The sequence below is a fragment of the Grammomys surdaster genome, unplaced genomic scaffold (assembly GCF_004785775.1).
Source record: "Grammomys surdaster isolate TR1022 unplaced genomic scaffold, NIH_TR_1.0 224, whole genome shotgun sequence".
NCBI classification, from domain to species: Eukaryota; Metazoa; Chordata; class Mammalia; order Rodentia; family Muridae; genus Grammomys; species Grammomys surdaster.
Window position 1 is genome coordinate 10,419,486 of NW_021604669.1, and position 13,480 is coordinate 10,432,965.

Genomic DNA, 13,480 nt, shown 5'->3' on the forward strand with positions numbered 1-13,480 from the left:
TGGCTGTGTATGTGTAAGAGACTGCTGACGGTGTGTGGGTGTGCATGTGAGTGTGTGGGTGAATTTGTGTGACTATGTGTTCGAGTGTGTGTGTGTTTGAGTGACTATATGTGAGTGTGTGTGTGTTTGAGTGACTATGTGTTCGAGTGACTGTGTGTGTGTGTGTTTGTGAGTGACTCTGTGGCTGACCGTGTGATTGTGTGTATGTGTTTGAGTGTGTGTGTGAGTGACTGTGTAGATGAGTGTGTGACTGTGTAGGTGAGTGTGTGACTGTGTGTATGTGTGTATGAACATGCATGCAACTGTGTATGACTGTATATTTGTGAGTATGCAAGAGAGTGTGTTAGTGTGTATATGAGTGTGTGAGTGAGTGTGTGTGTAGGCCAGGTGAAGTGGATTCTCTCCTTCTACCATATGAATGCTAAGGATGGAACTCAGGTCTTCAGCCTTAGTGGCAAGTGTCCTACCCACTGGACCATCTCAGTAGCTCCTGTATATTGTCCTTAATTTCCAAATATTATTATGTGTTACCGTGCTTTATAAACACTTTAATTCTCATTCATTCATGCATTCATTCATACAACTATTTATTGTGTATGCCATGATACATGGTATGGAAGTCAGAGAAAACTTGCTGGAGTGATTTTCTTCTCCTACCATGTGAACATTTGGGGTTAAACTCAGGGCATCAAGATTTGGCCTCAGGCACCTTTATTAGTTGATTCATCTTGCCAGCCTATATTGTGGTTCTTTAAAAATATTATTTAAAATTAAATATTAGTTTTCTTTTTCTTTTAAAAAAAGTATTGATCTTATTTTATTTATTTATTTATTTATTTATTTATTTACACTCCAGGTCCATCCTCGGACTGTTCCACATCTCATGCCTCCTCCCTGAACTCCTGTCTCCATGAGGATGGGGGGGGGCGGCACCCCCACCCCACCAGACCTTTAAACTCCCCGGGGCCTCCAGTCTCTTGAGGGTTAGGTGCATCATCTCTGACTGAACCCAGACCTGGAAGTCTTCTGCTGTATATGTGTTGGGGGATCTCATGTCAACTGGTGTATGCTGTTTGGTTGGTAGTCCAGTGTTTGAGAGATCTCGGGGGTTCAGGTTAACTGAGACTGCTGGTCCTCTTACAGGGTCACCCTCCTCCTCAGCTTCTTCCAGCTTTTCCCTAATCCAACCATAGGGGTCAGTAGCTTTCGTCCATTGGTTGGGTGCAAATATCGGCATCTGACTATTTCAGCTGCTTGTTGGGTCTTTTGGAGGGCAGTCATGATGGGTCCCTTTTGTGTGCTCCATAACCCCAGTAATAGTGTCAGGCCTTGGGGCCTTGAGTTGGATCCCACTTTGGACCTGTCACTGCACCTTCTTTTTCTCAGGCTCCTCTCCATTTCCATCCTTGTAGTTCTTTCAGACAGGAACAATTATGGGTCAGAGTTTTGACTGTGAATGACAACCCCCTCCCTCACTTGATGCCCTGTCTTTCTTCTGGGGGTGGGTTCTACAAGTTCTCTCTCCCCCCACAGGACATTTCATCCAAGGTCCCTCCCTTTGAGTCCTGAGAGTCTCTCACCTCCCATGTCTCTGGTACATTCTGGAGGGTACCCCCAACCTCCTACCTCCTTAGGTTGCCTGTTTCCATTCTTTCTGCTGGTCCTCAGGGCTTCAGTCCTTTTCCTCCACACAATGCTAGATCATGTTCCCCTCTCTACCTCCACAGTCTCCCTTTCCTTCCCAGGTCCCTCCTTCCCTTCCTCCTTGTGATTGCTTTCTTCTCCTTCCCAAGTGGGACTGAGGCGTCCTTACTTGGGCCCTTCAGCTTGTTAACTTTTTTGAGTTCTGTGGACTATATCTTGAGTATTCTTTTTTTTTTTTGTTTTTTGTTTTTTGTTTTTTTTTTTTGCCAATATCCACTTATTGTGAGTACATACCATGCATGTCCTTTTGGGTCTGAGTTACCTCACTCAGGATGATATTTTCTAGTTCCATCCATTTGCCTGCAAACTCAGGATGCCCTTGTTCTTAATGGCTGAATACTATTCTATTTGAACACCTTCAGGCCCAAGGGCTGCTCCTCCCAAGGCCATCCTCTGCCACATACGCCATGGGTCCCTCTGTGGTACTTTTTGGTTGCTATACTCCGTTTATTGAATGAATTGTTTGGTTTTTTGGGGGTTAGCTTCTTTAGTTTATTAAGGCCTTTTCAGTGATATTGGTCTATAGTGTTTATGGTGTGTGTGTGTACTTCTCAGATTTTGCTCATGATAACTCCTCCTCATAAGTTTGAGAATGTTCTTTCCATTTCAGTCTATGATATAGATTGAGAATCACTGGTGTTACAGTTTTTCTTTAAAAGTTTGATCAAGTTGAATAACAGAAACACCCAGTCCTTGGGTCTTTCAGAAGACATTTTGTTTGTTTGTTTTTACTGTTAATCATACAACTTGTTTCTGTCAATTCAAGTTTTTATATCCTCCAGTGTTAGTTTTGGTAGGTCATATATATGTAGAAATTTGACTATTTTGTCTAGATAGTTCCCTTTGTTAGGGTATAGTTTTACAAAACAATCCTCAGTGTTTCTGAATTTATGTAGCATTTATTAACTTTTTACCTATTTAATGGTATTTCTTCCTCTCCTCCCCTCCCCCATTCTCTCTAAAGTCTTGTCCAATTTGATTAATTACTTTTCAAATAACAAACTGTCACTTTCCCTCTCTTTGACTGAAGTCTTCTGTGGTCCATTTATTTTCTTATACTTCGTTTTCCTTTGCTTTGTTCTTATTTTCTAAGTTCTTGGGTGCTCTGCTTGATCACCAATTTGAAATTCTTCTAATATTTTGATGCCCAATACTCTTTGGAGAATCAAAAAAAAAAATCGAGGCTGCAATTCTCTCCTCTTGGGGTAGCCATTAACAACAAATAATAGATGCTGGTGGGTAAGTGGATGAAAAAGTAGCTCTTGTATTCTTTTGGTGGGGAATATAAATTCATGCAGCTACCCTAGAAAATAACATGAAGATCTTTCTAAACAAAATGAAACAGAACAAAACAAAACCCTAAAACTATAGTTACCAATGATTGATCTTTTCTACTCCCAGCTGTATATTCAAAGGAAATGATATCAACATACAGAAAAAATACTTACTACTATGACACAGAATTAGCCTCTGTGCTTTGATTCATGGATACAGAAAATAAGGTATATATAATACAATGGAATATTATTAAGTCACAAGGAACAGTAATATCCTGTCATCTGCAGCAAAATGTAAGAGAATGGAGGACATAATGTTAAGAGAAACAAGACAGGTACAGAGGGACAAGTACCACTTGTTCTCTTGAAACTAAAACAAAGAGCCAACATGTGAGCTAATGAGCAATTTTGAGAGTCAGAAAAAGGATTAGGGGAATGCAGAAGAAGGACTGATGAGTATTACCTATATGTAGTGTAGGCAAGTATAGAAACACCACACTGTGAACATGTGTTATCACTAAGCAAAATGAAATTTTGAATTTTTAAATTATCAATCTTTCTCTTTGTGGTTAGTAAGTGTATATCTCTCCTGTTTTTTTTTTAATATTTGTCTATTCAAAGTGTCAGGATACTCTTCTAGGTTATTTTATAAGAACACTATTGTTTTGAACTTTTCATCTAGATATGAAATGCTTCTGAGGACTTGACATTCTTTTTTAATAATAGTCATGGCTATCAAGACGCCATTTATTGACAGATCATTCTTGGAACTGGAGAGATGGCTCAGAAGTTAAGAATACTGGCTGCCCTTGCAGGTTCCCAGTACTCACATGGTTGTTCATAACGCTTTGTAATTCCAGGTTTAGGGGATCTAACCTTTTTCTTCCTGCCTCCTTGGGTGTCTCCCACACATGAATGTTAGACATAAAGCTCATAAAACATTGATGCATATAAAATAAAATAAAGGAAAAAGCTTCTAATCTTCATTATTTTCCACTGAACAACAGTGTTATCTTCATTGTAATTTTCATGATAGTAGCTGAGCCTGTTTCTGTATTTCTATTTTTAGCTTTATTTATCTCTTTGTTTATCTTTGTATAGACTTAGTTAACTATGACTCTGTGATCAATCTTAATTTCATCTCATAATGTAACTTATCTAACTGTTCTTTGTAATTATCTCATTTCTGCTTAGCCCTTTATATTTTCTATATATTTACCGTCAGCTGGCTAACATTCATGAACAGGTCTGAGTGTTTGATACCAAGATCATAGCATATATGTTAACTTGAAGCAATTGATATCTTTACATTTTGAATATTTTGTTCCATAGTCAGAGTCCAGCACTCTACTGAGACCTAGTAATATTTCTCTAAATGATATTAAGTGGTTTTAAGCTTTGACATTTTCATCTTTGTCATCTCTTTCTCTCTTTGCTTTTCATTGATCTGTGCCTTCATTGATTTATTAGTTTTCTCAAAGCCAACTGTTGACTCATTAACTCTTCTCTGATTTGTCCATGCCACCATCCAAATTATCCCCTCCTTCCATTTTCTTTTCATTTGTGTTTGTTTAATATTATTCTTGAAATGTCAACTCCTTGAGATGATTTTTGCAGCTTATCTTTTCTAACATATAAACAGATTTAGCTGATTGCTACATGCTTTAAGCTGTTACATCCTCAGCATTAGTTAACATGATCTCTCATATCTCATTGGTTTTTTACCATTCATTCATGGTAGTTCATTGGGACATTGTTTAATTTTCAGACATTTAAGAATTTCTTAATATTCTATTATTATTAGTTTTGATTACAACTTGTGTCCCCTTACAACATATTTCAAATGATGTGAATGTTGGAACACATTAAAGCTTGCTTTCATGTTACAGTCTATAACAATTTGAATGTGTGCTCCAAGTATATTTCAAGGAATATCATTAGGGCAGGCAGTGTTTTAGAAATCTCAGGGTATTTTTCTGACCTTCAAGAGGTTGTGAGTGGGAAATACAGACTAGATATAATGAAATGGGTTTAATCAAGTGAAGATAGAAAGTTATTTGCTATATGTGGAGTTAAATAAATCTGTCTCTATTTCTAGTGTAGACAGGTATCACCTTCCAGCAATGACATAGCACTGGTAAATTCATTACTATCGTTGTCAAGAAGTTTAGGCAAAGAAACATGAAACTGGGGTTTTGCCTGTGTTTGCCAACAATTACAGAGAAGTTTGGTAAACTTTCCACCATGGTTATCATCTTGTCTGTTTCCTTATAGTTCCCTAATCCTGTGGCCTTCTGTACAAGTGCATGGAAAGTATTTAGTCTTTTAGGTACGTCATCTTTTTTTGTCATTGCAAAGAAGTCCTCTTATCTCTAAAACTTCTTTTTGCCTAAAAGAATTGCTATTATAATATTAGAGCTACATTATCTATGATAGAGTAATTCTTCATTATAGATTTCCCCCTCTATCCTTTTGTTTGGATTTTTCAATACTCTGTTATTCCCCTTGCCCCAGGCTCCTGACTGGATGTTTTCTATTGATGTATCTCAGACTACCAGTCTTTGTATGAGCTGCCCTTAATTTACTATATCTAATCATTATAGTATTTAGTTATTGTATTTTCAATTCTTTAATTTCTGTTTGAGTCTTTATTACAGATTTCCCTTTCTGATAGTGTTCTGTAGCCTGCTCTTGATGTTTTTCAGCACATTAACATAATTTTTAAAAGTCTATGCTAAATTTAGTAAATGAACCACCTCTGCATTAGTTCCTATTGTTGATTTCTTCCTTTGTTATTCCTCTTTCTTATTCTTCAGAGTACGTATTGAATGAATGCTGAACATTTTATTCAAAATAATTCTAATTGTGGGGGTAGAGATGGCTCAGCAGTTGAGAGCACTTGCAACTCTTTCAAAGGATTAGGGTTTCCAGTGTACATATGGCAGCTTTTGTCCACCAGAACTCCAGCTGTAGGTGATCTGACACCCTTTTCTGGATTTGGTGGGTACTCCCATCCACAGACAAATTCCCATCTACCCACTCTACACATATTCACATAGTTAAAATAATAAAAAGGAATTTTAATGCCACATTTCTTTGTTCAAACTGCTTGGCAATGTTTGTCACGAACTTGGCAATGCTGTGTGCTAGCTGGAAGGTGACACAGGGCATAGACTGTCAGATTTACTTTACTTTCATATGTGGTAATTGTTTGCTCCCCTAGATGTGAACTTGATTATATCTTATCTGTTTCCTGGTTGGTATTTCCAGTCTTAGAAGTTCTCAGTATATCACAATTTTTCCATAGCCATTGGTAAACTTTGCAAGATTCTCCACAGGTAACATCATTTTTCTTGTTCAATTCTTTTAATGACTGAACCCAGAGAACCAAGACAAGGGCTGGATCTCCTTTTTCTCATCTCCAGTGGATCTCCACTATAACTAAGGGGAAAAATAAAAGGGACAAAAATCACCAGGTGGACTAAGTCCCAAATTCAGCAGTCATGAATGGAACTTGTTTAATGATTTTTGTTTGTTCTTCCAATAAAAAAAATCATATCAGGATTGCCCCTCGGAGGTAAAAGTTGATACAGTGAGTATTATTTGCTGTTAATAATGAAGTAAAAATTCCCCATTAAATTATAGGGATGCTTAATAATCTACAGATGATGTAGAGTTGAGAGTTTTTCTTTGTTTGCCAGTGATACCTCATTTTAAATGTCTCTCCTCCCTCCAAGTAAAAGAGATGCGTCTTGCCACAGAAAGAAGTTGGAATTCAAGGTAACTTTCGTTCTCTTTATAGAAACTTGCTGCTCTTCTCACCTTTGTGGACATAAATTTGATGCTATATGTAAATGTGCCTTGTAAAGTCTAAAGTGCTGTAAAAATGAAGCTATTTTGCTTAATAATTAACATTAATGCTAATAAAATGTTGTCCCCTATTAAAATGCAAATGCTTTGGGGAGACTGAAACATTAAACCAATTATGCATGACTTGATGAGAAATATCTCATCAGCAACTTTCCTGGGCAGTCAATGAATTGGTGTAATGGAAGACAGGAGTGTGTGTGTGTGTGTGTGTGTGTGTGTGTGTGTGTGTTGTGTGTGTGTCTAGGACTGAAGAGTTAGGAGCCACTTGCTTATTACTAAAAGCAGTGGGATCTTACATTTGCTAATATCACTGAAAGGCTATGAGAAATGAATCAGTCAGTTCTGCTCACTAGAATCCACGTAAAAAGCTAGTTATGCAGAGATTGCAGTTTGAGGTGGAGACAGGAGAATCCTCAAAGGCTTCCTGACCAGCTGGCTAGCCAGCTTGTGAGCTCTAGGTTCAGTGAGAGTCCCTGTCTCAGAAAATAAGGTGGAGAGTAAAAGAAAAAAAAATGATGTTGACCTCTGCCCTACACATGTGCACCCCCCACCCCCTGTACATATACCATAGCTCACACACTCAAAACACACATACATACACCATAGCTCACACACTCAAAACACACATACACACACCATAGCTCACATTCAAAACACACCAAAATATACTCACAAAATAGGCATAAGCAGAAGATGGCAGTCGAAAGGGCTCTCATCTTTTAAAAAATTTGTCCATTTCCAGCTTCCGTTTTCTTATTCCACCTTCCTGTTGCCAACCCTCCTATTTTCCTTCTTCCTTCATTAGCTGAGATGTGGCAAGTGACAGGTGAAACCAATGGCCTCTGCCTTAGGGAGCTAAGGATCACACAGGCACAGAATATGTCAGATATTTTGATGCAGTGCTTTGTCCATAGCTAGGATAGCCTTGTGGGATTGCCTAATGTGGTTGGGAAGGTTTTCCAAATATGGCGATGGTGAAAACTGAGATGTAAAAATCTGAGAATGAGTAATGGAGGTTATATATCTGATATAATTATACATATATATATTTATATACATATTTATATACATTTATTTATATTTTTGTATATATTTATATACATATTTATATATATATAAAATTGTGTGATGACATCATATAAGTTTTAATATACTTTACCTTTTGTAGGCATTATCTTTGTATAAGAGTTTCTATCTACTGTCAGCTCTTGTGACCAATGTAGTTAGTTATAAGGTTGCATAATAATTCTCTTGAGTGTATTCCTCCAGTTTACCTGACATTTCATGTCATTTGTCTGGTGTTTCCTGTGCCTGATTAACATGCTCTGCCCTTTATTTGTATGAGGTCAACTTTTAAAAATGCTACATATAAACATGATCTTAATGCATTTGTCTATCTGTGCCTGATTGATTTAGTTTATCTTGGCATTCTTCTGGCTTCCCTATCTTGTACATGATAAGTGCATGTAATTTAATTTCTATTAAAAGTACAAGTCACCATGTTTGAATGTGGTGAACCCTAGTGGGTTTTAAGCAGCAGTGTCATGCATTGCAAAGCATTGTGCCTTAAAGCAAAGCTGAATGCAATTTTTATACTTTAAAATAGGGATAAGCATCTTCTTCTTTTGAGTCTCAGTTTAATGTTTACTTCTTCATTCCAACATTAAGAATCAAGAAGTCTCGGATGAAGTCTAAATTCCAAACAAAACGATGTAAAATAAAATGCAGTAATATAAAAAGTAAGGTATGAGGCTCAGTGCTTGTCCTTAAGTGTCTTTTGGCAGATGGTGTTAAATAAAGGCAAACAAGCACATGGAAGGCATCTGGGCTTTCCTGTCTGGGTCTGTGTGCTCTGGCAAAGATTATCCCACAGGAAGGCAGTACAAACTACATTTGAGGTATTTCCTTTGGTCTTCTGCTCCCTGACATCGTGTGTGTCTGTGTATGTGTGTGTGTGTGTGTGTGTGTGTGTGTGTGTGTGTATGTGTTTGGCTGTGTGTCCAGGCCAGAGTACAACATTAGGTGTCATTCCTCAGGTCCTGTCTACCTTTTGTTAAGATGTGGAACTCATTAGCATGGAACCCACCGACTAGACTAGGTTATGCATCTTGCTCCCAAAGCCACAGGGATCTGCTTGCCTCCTACCTAGTGTTGGGATTACAAGCGTACACCACAACATATAGCTCTGTGGGTTCTGAGGACTGAACTCAAGTCTTAGTTCAAGGCAAGCACTTTACCAAATGGACTATCATGACAATTTCAACCTACATGTTTCTCTTCCTTATGTTCTCTTCTTTCAGATGGATACTTCAGAGAATTCTAGATTAATTCCTGAGAATCCCACTCGTACTCAATGTTTTTGTCTCTTTACCTGGTACACTATTTCACCTTCTGTAAATTCCTTGATTTGGAAGTTAGAGAAGAGAGTCATTCACTAAAGCAGTTGATCAAGGCTATTTCCCCTGAGAGACTGGTAAGAATAGCAAGGTCTAGAAAGGAAATTTCCAGTAGAATTCTGGAGAAATGCTTATAGCCACAAGGGAAATAGAGTTTTGAGAAATGTGGAAGGGAAATGATATTTCAGATGCAAATTCATTTGGGTTTTTAACTATTTTCAGCTTTGCTTATTGCCTCCTGTGATATATGCTTTCTTTGTGGGTTCTCAGTGACTGATCAATGTGAACTTTATTTGAGCCTGTGGTCACAGATTATTTCCAGTGTTGGTAGCTCCTTTGAAAGAGGTTGCATTTGAAGGCTAGACACATCACATTCAAACCTTTATGTCCCATGAACTGCAGACCAGAGGCAGGAGTTGAAGGAGAAAGGAAAGTGCATGTTGTATGCCTACAGACAGTAGAATACATATATTAGCTTGGTTGAGCATAACAGCCATCTGCAAACATAGATGTTTTATGCATTTGTTAGAGATGAGAACACTGAAGTTCAGAAAGGTTAACAGACATCCCAAATTTATATTAAAAGGAAGAAACAGAAGGGGAATTTGATCTGATGTCTGTTTAAAATAGAAATTGGTGTTCTTTCCATAGCCAAATTGGAAAGAGCCATTTGGATGTATAAGAAGGAAATTCCTGTACCAAGTGATGGGATTCTTTATAATTATTCACATTTTAGGGGGTAGTTGATATTCCATCATTTAAAAAATTATTTCCTTTGGACCGTGATATGCAGCATGCCTGTTGACACTGAAGAACTTGGAAGACACCATAAGGAATGTCTGCCAAGCAATTTGGGAGGGCCCCATGGCTCCAGTGTCAGCAAAGTTTAGACATACATATACATGTATATTTGTACATCTTACTTCTGGATGACTTTGAATAAATAGCCTTTTGGTTGTTGAGAAAAAAAGGTGGGACTACTAGTCTACAGAATCCTCATGCTTTCTGGCTTACACCCTTCTACATGTGACCCAGCAGCCAAGAAATCTGAACAGACAAAGGTCGGGTCTCAAAGCCTGGAACCTATTGACAGCATCACATGCTAATGACACATGACTGTCAATGGACTCAGATTTCCATGACTGAGAATGAGGCTCAGAGGAGTGAGAGAACACATGACGAGAGCGAGAGCTATTTAGTGGCTCTCAGCTTACCGAAAACCAATCTGTTGAAAAGCAGTTCACCAAAAACATCAATTGAACACATAGTTGGTGAAAATCAGTTCACCAAAGATCAACTGACAATTTCCAGGAAAACTGCCCAGCAAATATTTTAAACCAGATGGAGGATATGCTGTTGCTGAGGTTTCCTAGCAAAGGCAAATGAGCTTTGCTGAAGGAGCAGAGCAGAGGATAAGGACAGGGGCATCACAGAGCAGATATCTATAAAATAATATCAGTAACAGCAAAGTCTGCTTTTTCCATAGTTTTGTGGATCCAACCTAGGGCTTTGTGCATTCTAGGTAAGCACTCTGAGATGGAGTTATATCCCCAGCCCAGTGTAAGTTTTAGATATACTGTTCTGAGTATTTCCAGTATTGAGACAAGTGCACATAATTCAAGAGAGATTGATACTCAAATCAGCCAGAATAACAAATCCATATAAAAACTTTGTATTACTATTGTTGACTTCTACTTTTTAGATATTTGAATGATGTTATCATGAGCACACATACATGCTTTTCCTTTTTCTTCTTTTGTACATATACATTTTAATTTCTTTCGGGTAGAAACCCATAAGAAGAATTGCTGGGCCATATTGTAAGCTGTTGCTTAACATTTAAAGAAACTTGATATCATTTTAGATTTTATTAACAAACAATTATCAACCATACTACATTTTCTTTATCCATTGTCTGTTGAGTGACTTCCAGATTGTTTCCAAGTTCTGGCTATTATGAATAGAGTGTCAATGAACATGATTGAGCAATAGCCTCTGTGGTACTATAAATTGTTGTCTGGGTACAGGTCCAACAGTGGTATAGCTAGATCTTGAGGTGTATTGATTTCCATCTTTCTGAAGAACCATCACACTGAGTTCCATGGTTGCTGTAAAAGTTTTCAATTCTACGGCAATAGATGAATATTTTCCATACTCCACATCCTTGCCAGAATAAGCTGTCATTTGTTTTGTTGATCTTATATATCCTGATGGGTCTAAGATGATATCTCTAAGTAGTTAAGTTTTCATTTCTTTGATTGCTAAGGATGTTGAACACTTTTTTAAGTGTTCTCAGGCATTTACGTTTTCTCTTTTGTGAATTCTCTGTTTAGATATGTACTCATTTTATTTTATTCTTCTTTCATAGAATACATCCCAACCATGTTTCCATTCCCTCTACTTCTTTCAGTACCTGCCCCTTCCCCAGGTCCACTCCTTCTCTGTTTCCTTTCAGAAAAGAACATGGCATAACAAGTTACAATAAGACTAGGCACAACCCCTCATATTCAGGGCTGGACAAATCAACCCAGTAGGAGGAAAAGAGTTCCAAGAAAAGGCAAAAGTCTCAGAGACACCCCCATTTTCACTGTTAGGAGTTCCATAAGAATACCAAGCTAACAAACATATTTGCATGGAACTTAGCACAGACCCATGCAGGCTGCTGCTCTAGTCTCTGTGAGCCCCTATGAGGCTTACTTAGTTGATTCTGTGTGCTGTGTTCTCCTAGTGTCCTTGACCCCTCTGGCTCCTCCAATTTTTTCTTTGTCTGCCTTGAGGTTCCCTGAGGGGAGGGACATGATATACCTTTCCAATTTAGCCTCGTTCTCCACCTAATGTTTGGCTATGCATACCCTAGTTTTAAATTGGGTTACTTAATTTCTTGATATTTAGTTTTTTGAGTTCTTGATATATTTGGGTATTATCCCTCCTATTGGATATGTAGTTGGAAAAAAATCTTTTCCCTGTCTACAGACTGAAGCTTTGTCAGAATGAAAGTGTCCTTTGTCTTACAGAAATTTTCAGTTTCATGAGGTCCCATTTATTGTTGATCTCAGTGCCTATGGTTATTGTGTTCTGTTCAGAATGTCTTCTCCTGTGAAATGTTTCATGCTAATCCCTGCTTTCTCTTCTATCAGGTTTAGTGTGTATCTCCTATCTGGTTTTATGTTAAGGTTTTTGATCCACGTGAACTTGTGTTTTGTGCAGGGTAAAAAGTATGGATTTGTTTTCATTTTTCTATATGCTGCCATCCAGCTGGACCAACATTATTTGTTGAAGATGCTGTCTTTGTCTCCAGCGTGTCTTTCTGGCTTTCTTAAAAAAAAAATCAAAACAAAACAACAACAACAAAAAAACCCCAGGTGTCTATAAGTGTGTGGGTTTGTGTTTGTGACTTCAACTCAATTTCATTGTCTCTTTTTTGTGCCAAATGGATGCTGTTTTTGTTACTATAGCTCTGTAGTATAACTTGAAATCAAGGATAGTTATAAATTTCATAATTCTTTTATTACGTAGGCCTGTTTTAAGTATTCTGGGACTTTTGTGTTTCTATATAAAATTGAAAAATTTCCTTTCCAGATTAGTGAAAAATTGTATTGGAATTTTGATGAGAATTTCATTGAATCTATGGATAGGTTTTGGTAGGATGGCCATTTTTACTGTAATAACTTTAATTCATGAGCATGGGGGATGCTTTCATTTCTAATAACTTCTTAAGCTCCTCATAGGTTTTTTTTTTTCATACACAAGTCTTTCACTTGCCTGGATAGAGTTACTCCAAAATATATCATCTTTCTTGAGGTTATTGTGATAGCTGTTGTTTCCCTGATTATTTTCTCAATCTGTTTGTCATTTGGGTATACCAGGGGGCTACTAATTTTCTTGAGTTAATTTTGTATCCAGCTAGTTTTCTTAAAGGGTTTATCAATTGTAGGCATTTCCTGGTGGAAGTTTTAGGGTCACTTATGTATATTATCATATCATCTGCAAATAAACATACCTTCACTTCTTTCTTTTTAATTTTTAATTCCTTTGATCATCTTTAGTTGTTGCATTGCTCTAGCTGAGACTTCAAGTATTGCGTTGAGTAGATAAGGAGAGAGTGCAAAACTTTTGTCTTTTTTTTTTATTTTAGTGAAATTGGCTTGAATTTCTCCTTATTTAAGGTGATGCTGGTTACGGGCTTGCTGTAAATTGCCTTTATTATGTTTAGGTATGTCCCTTATATCTCTA

The 13,480-nt window shown here is 37.5% G+C and overlaps 1 long non-coding RNA gene across 1 annotated transcript; it reads right to left on the reverse strand.

Moving 5' to 3' along the window:
• Positions 1-2,583: 2,583 nt before the first annotated feature.
• Positions 2,584-7,682, reverse strand: LOC114625931. Its single transcript, XR_003712151.1, has 2 exons — positions 7,525-7,682; positions 2,584-3,007 (listed from the first exon to the last, which is right to left on the reverse strand). It is a non-coding gene; the product is annotated as an uncharacterized LOC114625931 (long non-coding RNA).
• Positions 7,683-13,480: the final 5,798 nt, after the last annotated feature.